Source organism: Rhincodon typus, chromosome 11 (genome assembly GCF_021869965.1).
Source record: "Rhincodon typus isolate 14 chromosome 11, sRhiTyp1.1, whole genome shotgun sequence".
NCBI classification, from domain to species: Eukaryota; Metazoa; Chordata; class Chondrichthyes; order Orectolobiformes; family Rhincodontidae; genus Rhincodon; species Rhincodon typus.
This window is the reverse complement of record NC_063342.1, coordinates 22,659,909-22,671,923: the sequence shown is the minus strand read 5'-3', so window position 1 is coordinate 22,671,923 and position 12,015 is coordinate 22,659,909. Positions and strand designations below refer to the sequence as shown.

General features: G+C 41.1%; 1 protein-coding gene across 4 annotated transcripts in view; it reads left to right on the top strand.

Annotated features, from left to right (window-relative positions):
• Nucleotides 1–12,015, top strand: part of eva1c (eva-1 homolog C (C. elegans)) — a 124,374-nt gene that overhangs the window by 26,001 nt on the left and 86,358 nt on the right. The window lies entirely within an intron of this gene.

Sequence of the window (12,015 nt, the reverse complement as noted above, 5' to 3'; positions counted from 1 at the left end):
CTGTATGAACCTATGACTCATTGTTTTTTAAAAAAAGTAAAAAGCATATTATAAATCAATGCTAACATTTCACTGCAGTACCTGTCAACAGATCACTGTAGAACAGATTTCATTGGTCATTCTTAGAGCTCTGTTGCCTCACAGTGCCAGGGACCCAGGTTTGATTCCAGCCTCAGGTGACTGTCTGTGTGGAGTTTGCACATTCTTCCCATGTCTGCATGGGCTTCTGCTGGATGCTCCAGTTTCTTCCCACAGTCCAAAGATGTGCAAGTTAGATGGATTGGCCATGCTAAATTACCCATAGTGCTCAGGAATGTGTACATTATGTGCGTTAGCCATGGGAAATGCAGGGTTACAGGGATAGGGTAGGTGGATGGGTCTGGGTGGGATGCTGTTCGGAGGGTTGGTGCAACTTGTTGGGCCAAATGGCCTGTTTCCACACTATAGGGATTTTATGATTCTATGATTGAGTCCCTCTCAGTTCAGGGGTAGGGATTCTACCACAGTTTCACAAGAGGGCCCCAAGCTTGCTAATTTTTAAAAAAAAATTAACCTATTTTCCTAATCAACCTGGTCAGAGATGTTATTACACACCTCCAGAGCAGGTGGGACTTGAACCTCCTGGTCCAGGGGTAGGGATTCTACTTCTGTGCCACAAGAGGGCCCCAAGCCTGGCAATGTAGTGGGAAAATGATTGGAAATATGTGTGGAACATTTCTGCCCCATCGCATTATCAACTTAAAAAGTAAGATTAATTTCAGCTGTTGTAAAATGGAAATTTTTAGATGTCAAATGAAGGGTGAGAGGGACTCGGGTGTTGCTAACAGAAGTTTGTTTTTCCTTACAAGTTATCTTCATGGTTATCTTGGTGTTACATCGCTATCCTTCAACCATGACTATGGACATGAATCCAGCAAAAGAAGCTGGAATGAGAACATATACTGCTATTAAAGTCAAAGTTAAATAGAATATGATGGTTTAAATTCAGTGCTAAGTAGATGTTAATGTTAAAAAAGAGCTAGCAAGGAGATTGAATTAATGCTTTTTCAACAATCTCCTTCAGATGGGGTACAAGAGACAGAATCTGGGCAATGTAAATTTCATCTTGTGAAAATACAGGATTATCTGTGAGATTAAAGTACATTAGGTTTATGCAAGAAAGCTCTGCATTATATCTGTCCTAACTATCACATGTTGCATTATCTGTTTGATGCTACTGACAGTGAGTGGGAATATCATTACATCATTTGTTCGTGAATTATACTTGTTTGTGAAACAGGATCAGTAAAAAAGAGTCCCAGCGTGATCACGGGCTAATTACGTAACACTTGAAAAACAAACTCATAATCGTGTTTTTGCAAAGTGTTTAAATTGAATTTAATACCACATTTTTAAAGTTTTAGTAATGTTTTGTAAATGGAGAAAGTGTAAATATGTATGACCCATTTTATAGTTGGTGCAATCTTATGTGCCATGGTAATGATGCTATAAACCTGTATTGAGAATTTAGATCACAATTTATTTTTCATTTCTGAAAGTATTTTGATTATTATGCAGAAGAGCTTTTAAAAAGGCAACAACATGAAATACAAGATTTTATTAAGCTAATGCAGGTAGACAGAGTAGTGAAGAAGGCATTTGGCATGCTTGCCTTTATTGGCCAGTGCATTGAGTACAGGAGTTGGGAGGCCATTGTTGCGGCTGTACAGGTGAGGCCACTTTTGGAATACTGCATTCAATTCTGGTCTCGTGCTGTAGGAAAGATGCTGTGAAATTCGAAAGGGTTCAGAAAAGATTGACAAGGATGTTGCCAGAGTTGGAGGGTTCGAGCTTTGGGGAGAGGCTGAATACGCTGTGGAGATTTTCCCTGGAGCATCGGAGGCTGAGGGATGACCTTATAGACGTTTATAAAATCATGAGGGACATGGATAGGGTGAATAGTCAAGTTCTTTTCCCCATGGTAGGAGAGTCCAAATTAGCGGTCATAGGTTTAAGGTGAGAGGAGAAAGATTTAAAAGGGACTTAAGGGGTAACTTTTTCACACAGAGGGTGGTGTGTTTATGGAATGATCTGCAGAGGAAGTAGTGGAGGCTGGTATAATTGCAACATTTAAAGGTCATCTGGATGGGAATATGAATAGGAAGGATTTAGAGGGATATGGGCCAAATGCTGACAAATGGGACTAGATTAATTTCGGATACCTGGTAGGCATGGACGAGTTGGATGGAAGGGTCTGCTGTATATCTCTATGACTCTATGTGTCAGTCAAAATCATTTTTAAAAAATGTAAAATATCCTTGGTAGTTGTGTCCCCCAGTATATAATGTACTTCATCACTTTTGAAAAAAAATGCCCAATAAATACGCACAAAGTTGCTGGGAGTACAAGTTGGAAATATGCAGTTACAGCAACAGAGTTTCTAGAGTCTTGACAAACAATGGGATAACAGTGGATTGAGATATAATGAAAAGAATGGCTGAGAAAGGAGTGAATTATAGTGGGAAAATTCAGCATACAATAATGTACTAAGGGAGAGTTAAGGGCCTGGATATTCATCACCAGTGGAGTTGGGGAAACTCCTGACTTTTTGCATGTACCTTGGGAGAAAAGGTCTACAAAGACAAGTTCTTCATCTCTGGGGCAGAAGTGCAGTTAGCCCAGCCGACAAGGGAAGGAAGTCGAAAGCAGTCACATGGTTGTCATGTGCTGGGAAGGCCTCTTTAAAAGGCCAGCCTTGATGCTGTTGGACTTCACCCAGTTAAAATAAAACAAAGAAGAATCCCTAGCCCATACCACTCACACCATCTCAGGCTCACACAATCCCAATGTCTCATCCATGCCACTTCATGCATCCAAGGTCCCGCTAGTCAACCACAAATGCTCATTGTGCCAAGCTATGGGACTTCCTTGCCCGTTGGCTACAACCTGCACAGAACAAATAATCCTTAAAATGACAAAAGAATGTCTAAGGAAAGCCTCAAAGAAGTCATTCATTTATTACTTTCTACCCATGTTAAAGAAAACCTTCCTATTAAAGGGCAATTAAAAGTATGAATCATCCAGATTGAGCATCAATCACCTTGTGTAAATAAACATTGGGCAATTGACAGCAGAGATCAGAGAGACAGAGCTGTCAATCAAGCAATACTTTCCCTTGGGCTCAACTGTTTCAATAGATTAATGGATTTATGGGCTCTCATGTTGTGCATTTACTTATCAGGTGACTAATATATACCATACTACAGAGAGTTATCCCTTCCTTATCTTCTTAATATAAGCTGAAACTCCATGCTGTAAAACCATAGATCATAAGATGTAGGAGTAGAAGCAAGCCATTCAGCCCATCCATTTTGCTTCACTATTCAATGAGATCATAATCTTCAGTTCCACTCTTCTGCCTTTTCCCCGTAAACTTTGATTCAGTTACTGATTAAAAATCTGCCTGTTTCGGCATTGAATATACTTAATGACACAGCCTCTACAGTCTTCTGGGGCATATAATTTCACAGATTCTCTACCCTCTGAGAGAAAACAGTTCCTCCTCATCTCTGACTTAAAAGGGCAAACCTTGTTCTGAGATTAAGCCCTCTGGTCCCAGACCGTCCCACAAGGGTAAACAACCTTTCCAGCACCCTGCCAAGGATCCTAAGAATTGTCTATGTCCATTAGGAGATTAGGAAGAATTTCTTCACTCAGAGTTGTGAACCTGTGGAATTTCCTCCCATAGAAAGCTGTTGTTACATATATATTCAAGAGGGAGCTGGATGTGGCCCTTGTGGCTAAAGGGATAAAGGGGTATGGAGGGAAAGCAGGAGTAGGATACTGAGATTGCATGAACATCCATGATCATATTGAATGGTGGTGCAAGCTCGAAGGGCTGGATAGCCTACTTCTGCACCTATTTTCTATGTTTCCATGTTTTAATAACATTGCCTGTCATTCTTCCAAACTCCTTTGAGTAAAGGCCCAACCTACTCAATCTCTCTTCATAAAACTGTCCTTCCATACCTGGGATCAGCCAAGTAAAGCTTTTCTGGACTCCCTCCATTGCTAATACATCTTTCCTTAGATAGGATTCCAACTGTGATTTAACTGATGTCTTGTATAGTGTTAGCAAGGCTTCCCTGTTTTTATACTAGATTCCCTTTAAAATAAAGGCCAACATTCCATTTGCCTTCCCTGTTTGCTGTTGTACGTTTATGCTATCTTTTTGAGATTTGTGAATGAGAACACCAAAATCCCTCTATGCTACATCTCCCAGCAGTCTTTTTCCATTTACATAATACTCAGCTCCTCCATTCCTCCTGAAAAGTACATAACCCTACATTTTCCCAAATTGTATATCATCTGTCAAGTTTTTAACCACTCTCTTACTGTCTATATTCCTTCTTTGTATCATCCTCACCACTTGCCTTCCTACCTACCTTTGTGTCATCCCCAACTTGCCGATAATACATTCATTTCCTCATCCAAGTGATTAATATATTTTATAAATAATTGAAGCCCCAGCACTGCTCCCTGTGACACTTCACGAGTATCAGGATGGCAACCTGTAAATGTGTCCTTTATCCCAACTCTAGGAAAATCCTAATATGTTATATCTATTGCTTCTCCTTTTATATATCTCGCTTGTTACCTCCTCAAAGAGTTCAAATAAATTTCTCAGGCATGATTAACCCTTCATGAAGCCACACTGACCCTGCTTGGTCATACCATGTATTCCTAAATGCTCTGCAATTACATCCTTTATAATAGACCAGTGTTTTCCCAATAACAGACATTAAACTAAGTGGCTTGTTGTTATCTCCTTCTCTTTTCAAATAAAGGTGCTACACTGGCAATTTTCCAATCCTGTGGAAATTTTCCAGAATCTAAGGATTCTCGGAAGAATCATGCTGTGTTTATACATGACTCAACACTCTTTATTCAATTGTTATCTTTATAGGAACCCGTCTATCTCTCTAACTCTAACTCTCTCTCTCTCTCTCTCTCTCTCACACTCACACTCACACTCACACTCACACACTCACACTCACACTCACACTCACACTCACACTCACACTCACTCACTCACACTTACTTACACACACATACACACACATACATCAAGCACTCAACCTCTCACTGCATTCAGTACAGACCATCATTACATTTCATGTGACATGATGACGTGAAGTTGCATGGCTCACAAAGAACCCTTGGAAGTTGCAAAATAATAATTCCCCTTCAGCCAGCATTGGCCTTTTGTAACATCATTCCTGCTAACTTCAACATTATTGAGATGTCTAAATTCAATTCTCAAGCAACAATGGCATGTTGCAAATTACTTTTGACCAGCATCTGATCCCTAAGCCTGGTCCAATCATTGAGCTGGGTTCCTGTCTCTCCATGCAAAACGTCCTTACTGCCACCTTTCAATACAAGTCTGTGCTTCCTAAGCAGACTGCCAGTGTATCAGAGGTGCCATGATATTCATAATGGGTTGGCAGTTATCAGATGCCAATGACTGTGGATGAGGAGTGAATGCAGTTAGTGCCCATGGATCATGCCCTGAGCTGTAGTTTGATCGAATGCAACGTGGAGTCGTTCAGAGCAAGCAGCAAGCTAAATCCACCAGCTACCCATTCTCCTTTCCACACTGAGTCTTCACAACTTCGATCTTTTTGGTAAGGTAGAAAGCTGAGTATTAACGAGGGGAGTTGGGCTGTCAAGAAGGCACTCAACAAGAAATAGTTCTCCTTAATTGGCAATTTATTGCTGTCTAGCGAGAATTTTATGTCACTTACAAAAGGCATAAAAGACAGAGCAAGATGCTCCTAACATTGAGATTGTCTTTGATGGACTTCTCATCTGATCTACCACAAATCATGCCTTGGCCCACATTGATCACAGTCCTGTAAGGTTTCGCTCAATGATTTTTTTTCGAAACCAGCTGTGGAGCATCACAAACCAACAAGTAAACGGTGCTGATTTGTAATTCTTGAGGTATTTCTTCCTTGCTACAAAGATGTTTGCTGGCTTTCACAAAAGAAAACATTCTCCTAAACACAGTCTGGCCCATTATCCCTCACTGACATATTCATAAAATAGTGAAAATACCATAAGTGGTAATTTTGGAATCTGATACCTTTTTAAAATGATTTGTTTGGTATTCTTCAGTAGATCTTAACTTTTAAATAATTAAGCACAGAAAATTATAATCACTGTGCCAGCTATCCAAAATCAGGGATCAAAATACTGAGACAAGTACAAATCCATACCTGTTCTTGGCATTTCTATAATATTCAATTTTGGATCATACTACAAATAACATGGCCAAGAATACTGTAGTGGAAATTTATCTGCAGCACATGAGGTGACAGGTATTTAATCTGTATGTGCATTGTATATTAGTTAGCATTTATTTAGCAAAGACAGATTTACATTATGATGATTTCTAGCAGTGTCTACTCTAATTCATTATTTTTCTTGATTAAGCAGATTGATAAAGTGCATACTTTATGTGCCAGACACAACATGTGATCTTTAAATGTAATTAATACCAAAGTAATCTACACACACCGATGGTGAGCAATGCGCACGGAATCTAAAGTAACCTGATAATTGAAGTGTGGTATTTTGTATAAATGAACAGAACGCTGTTAGGTAACATTTTAGCTGCAATTGTATCAATGGCCAAAGTCTTATGGGGGCCTGAATGATGTGAGAAATAGGGCAGAATCATGTGAGAGGTGCAGCGAAACTTAGCTTAATGTCACGAACAACTTATGTCTTTTGCCTTAAGTTCCAGTGTTATAACCCTATCTATTCTTTCCAACTTTTCCTCCCATAACTAACTTCTAATATTAAATTTAAAAAAGAATCAGACAAGTCTGGGATTCTGTAAAGGTTCGTGATTCAGTCCAGCCACAGCAGGAATCAGCACACACATCGGGATTGGCTGCTGATCGGTCACATGACCAACCCCCCCCCACCTCCCCAATGCTGTAGGAAGCCAATCAAAGCCACCAGGGAGTTTAACTCTGTGACCTCACAATACGGGCAAAAAGCACTGGAAAAAAAGTTACAATCTGGAGGGAAATCGAGGGTGCAGACTTGTGAAGCCAAGCCCTGCAGTCCTGTGTGAGGAGTCCATGGCTAGAGCTTGAGTGGTGATTGCTCCCAGAGAGGGGACACACCAAGAGCGCCCATTTGGTAGAGAATCACGGGGACACAGCTTGAAGCAAACAGCAGGTAACTGGGACTGGAACAGGAAAGGTCGAACTGGAAGACCACTTTCAGTGAGGAGCCACATCATGAATGTTTGATTTAGTAGGGTACCACGAGAAGACTGCACAGAAGAAGGAACCAACCCAACTCAGTAATTCTTTCAAAGGTTTAAGCTCTTTCATCATCAAACTGTCCCAGAGCTGCTCCAAGAGATTTAGCACATCTGGAAGTTGAAACTGCTAGCCTAAGCTTCAAATACTGAGTCCAGCTACATGGCTTACCACCTATCTCTCTATTTTTAACCTAATATCTAACGTCTACTACGAACATTTATCTGTCTCTCAGCTTTAAGTGCTGCCTTAGGAAGAAAGAGGGATTTGGGGCTAATTGTCTGTATAGTTAGTTAGTGTTTTTAAGAGTTTGTATCATTGCAATTCCTGAAATTTTGTTAAGTGTTTTTTGTTATTAATAAATAGTTATTCCTGTTTTATGTAAAACAGTGTCTGATGTCTTTGTGATAAATATAGCTCAGGGCAGTAAATTGAAGGACAGCTCAATCAGGAGGTGTTATTGTGTTAACTTCACAAAAAGTTCATCACATATTACAGACTCGCGGTTCTCCACTTTGTGTTTGTCCGTGTGGTTAATTCGGTGTCCATGACACCAGGTGTCGAGGCAACATTCTCAAAAGGGAGCAGCAAGTTGCTTTTTGAAGAGAATTGTTGCTTGTTAACGACCTTATTGACTGCACATCTTGGCTCATTATTATGCAGCTGTCTATCTTACCATCCGTCACAAGCAAACTGGAAGCCAAGAGTTCTCAACGTGGAAGTCAGGATGAGTACCTGGCAACTTCAGGTTGCTGCAGGCTGTGAAGACCTTCCATGCTGGTTACCATACAACAGCATCTCAGGGCATGGTCCATGGTCACCAACCTCACACACACACACCCCATGTCCGTGGATATATGGCAGCCTCTAAGAAACATCATGGCACATTTGCCATCCACTTACGGGTGCACCTGCACTTAAAAGCTGCACCTCAGGGTGTGGTGCTACTTATCATTGCACTGCTGCAACAAGGGCACTGTGCATTGAAGGACACTCAGCCAGCTCATAGACTGGACAGGGCTGCATCTGCAATGAGGTCATTTGTTCCCTTAGCATTCACTCACTTTGAATCTATCTGGATGCTCATAGTATAGCTGCCTCGCCTTTTTGCACTTTGCCCCTTGCCCCTCAACTAGAGATATCAGGCTGGTACCATTGCAGTATTACCTTGCTTTTTTAGCACGGACATAAAGCCAGGAAGCTTCTAATGGTTGTCAGCAGGCCTCAGTCAAGTCAAGGAGATAGTCTGGAGGTCCTGGAACAGTAAGTCAGGGCAGCCTCTGATATCAGTTCAGCAGCTTGAACATGGCCAATCAATCACTTGGACCAGTTAGAATCAGGATCCTCTCCTTATAAGGGGTGAGGAGCCAATGCCAAGAAAAAAACTACCAGTCTTGACACTTTATACCGTTTTGTAGGCATTTTTCCTTCTGGAATGAGAGAGGCAGGTATTATAAGAGATGAAAGTTTTTGCCGCAGCTGTTACTTTTAGTGCAGACAGGGAGATATCCTGAGTAGACACGGTACAGGACATGCAAGATTAGTGATGTCAGGGTTTTGTGGTGGGTGTCAGTGAGTGAGAGATGTTGCAGCCAATAATGAGAGTGGTAATGCAGAAACCTTGGTGGAGAGATGGTACAGGTAACAGACAGTCATACAGTATAGAAACAGGCCCTTTGGCCCACATTGTCTATACCGACCAATAAATACCAAATCACACTAATCCCATTTACCTGCATTTGGCCCACAGCCTACTTGCCCTGGTATTTTAAGTACTCATCCAGATGCTTGTTAAAAGTCGTGAGAATACTTTTCTGTACCACCTTCTCAGGCAGTACATTTCATATTTCTACCACCCTCTGGGCGAAAAAAGTTTTTCTCAGATCTGCTATAAACCACTTGCTCCTCGCCTTAAACTTATGTCCTGTGGCCTTAGACACGTTTGCCATGGAAAAGAGATTCTCTTGATCTACCCTGTCTGTGCCTCAATCAGATCCCCGCCTCAGCCTCCTCTGTTCCATGAAAAGCAAACCCCAGTCTATTCAATTTCTCTTCATAACTGAGACGTTTCATCCCAGGCAACTTCCTGGTGACCCTCACTAGTACAATCATGGCCTTCCGATAGTGTGGCGATCAGAACTGTACACAGTATTCCATCTGTGGACAAACAATGTTTTACAAAGTTGTAATGAGATTTGTTTGCTTCTATATTCTGTGCCCTGGCTAATGAAGTCAAGCATCCCATATTGTTTCTTCACCATCCTGTCTACCTGCACTGACACCTTTAGGGATTTATGAACTTGGGAATCAAGCTCCCTTTGTTCCTCAATACTCCCCAAGGATGTACCATTCAATGTATTTGTCCTTCCATTAATATACTTCCCAAAATGCATCATCTTGCATTTATCAGGATTATATTCCATCTGCCACTGCTATACCCAACTTGCCAGCTGATCAATATCAGACAGTAGCCTGAGAGTATCCTCCTCATTATCAATAACACCACCAATTTTTGCATCATTTGCGAACTTACTAATGAAACTTTCTGCATTCACGTCAAAGTCATTGATTGACAATACAAACTGCAAGTGTCCCAACATCGATCCCTGTGGCACCACGCTGGTCATAGGCTTCCAATTACAAAAACAAGCCTCTACCATCTCTATCTTTAAGCCAATTTTGAATTGAGTTTGTCCCCAACTTCCCTTGGATCCCATGGGCTGTTGTCTTTTGGATCAGCCTTCCATGTGCAATCTTATCAAAGGCCTTATGAAGTCCATGTAAACCACATCAACTGCATTACCCTCATCAATGTATTTAGTCACCTTTTCAAAAAACTCAACTATATTAGTCAGACAGGATGTCTCACTACAAAATCTGTACCGAATATCCTTTATCAATTCCTGCCTTGCCAAATATTGATTAATCCTGTCTTTCAGAATTTTTTCCAGCAATTTCCCTGTCATGGATGTCAGACTAACTGGTCTACAGTTACTTGGCCCTATCCATGCTGTCTTTCTTGAAAAAAGAAACCACGTTAGCTATCCTCCAGTCATCTGGCACATCACCTCTTTCCAGTGAAGTATTAAATATCTCCTCCACCAAGGCCCCAGAAATCTGCTCCCTTGTCTCCTATAGCAGCCTGGAGTACATTTCATCAGGCCCTGGGGATTTGTGCACCTGAATGCCCATTAAAACATCTAATACTTCCTCCTTATTAATCTTAATGTATTCAAGAACCTCACCATCTCAGTTGACATCCCTGGCTACTTTCTTTCTCTTCTATGAATACAGATGAGATGCAATCATTTAAGACCTCAGCCACATCCGCTGGCTCCATGCATAAGTTTCCCGTTTTGTCTCTAACAGGTCTCACTCTTTCCCTGGCGATTCTCTTGTTCTTAATGTACTTAAAAAGAGCCTTGTGGGTTTTCTTGCTCTGGCCTGCCACAGATATTTTGTGGCCCCTTTTTGACCTCATATTGCCTTTTTAAGCAACCTTCTGCACTCTCTATACTTTTGAAGGGGTGTGAGGTGTTGGAGAGAAGACAATAATGTTTACGGTGGCAGAGCAGAGACGGTCACGGACCTTCTTCCTGCATTGCTGTGCATTTTCGGAGACTTCTTCGACCTGTGTGACCGGTCTGGTATGGTCTCGTGGCATGGTCTGCTGATCCGAGGGGGCCAAGAGGATCTCCCTTCTCTACACTACCCCCTCCAGCAGGATCTACCACCTCCTGTCCGCAATGTAGACCACTGATCTTCTCTCTGTGACACGTCTGAGACAAATGTTAACGGCCATGCAGGGTGGCTCCAGCAGCATTTGTTCAGCTTTACAAAAACCTTTTAAAATTAGCGGTGAGAGTTGCGATGAGAGAACTTGTTCGGCTTCATGAAGAGGAACTCTCTGTGAAACCCGATGACACCGAACCAAAAAGAAATTAGGTACATCCCAAAAGACTTGTACCAAATATTGTGTAAATTCTCCATACTCAAACCACGTTTACTATTTTATAAAAATCATACAAAATTCTAGATCCTTCTAACAAATCACTATTTTTTTCATTGAAATTTTCATCTTTTGGCTTCATTCAGAAATTCTTGGCTGAAACTGGATCTTAATTGCAATATTGTTACATTTAAATCCTTTATCTTTCTGAGATTTATTACACATTAAAGCTACTGGATTAAATGGCACATATGTGCAACTTTCACTGAGCCTTGTATATACGTACTGACTAGAATTTATATAGCTTTCTACTCTCTATATCATTTTTTCTTTTGGACACATTTTACTTTTTTTTACATTTTTTACTTTTTAGTAAAAAAAGTGAAAAACAAAAGTCCATGGCATACCGGATAATGTGTCAAATTGGGTCCAAAGTTGGCTTCGTAATGAGAAACAAAGGGAAATGGTCGGTGGTTGCCCTTGTGAATGGAAAGCTATTTCAAGTTGTATTCTGCAAGGCTCGGTGTTGGGACCTCTTTTATTTTATACATTAATAGTTTGAACTTGAATGTGGGGAGACACAATTGGGAAATTTTCAGACGACACAGAAATTGGCTGTATCGTGGATAGTGTAGAGGATAACTGTAAACTCCAGAATTGTATAGGGTGCAGGGCTGGATGAACACAGCAGGCCAAGCAGCATCATAGGAGCAGAGAGGCTGACGTTTCGGGCCTAGACCCTTCATC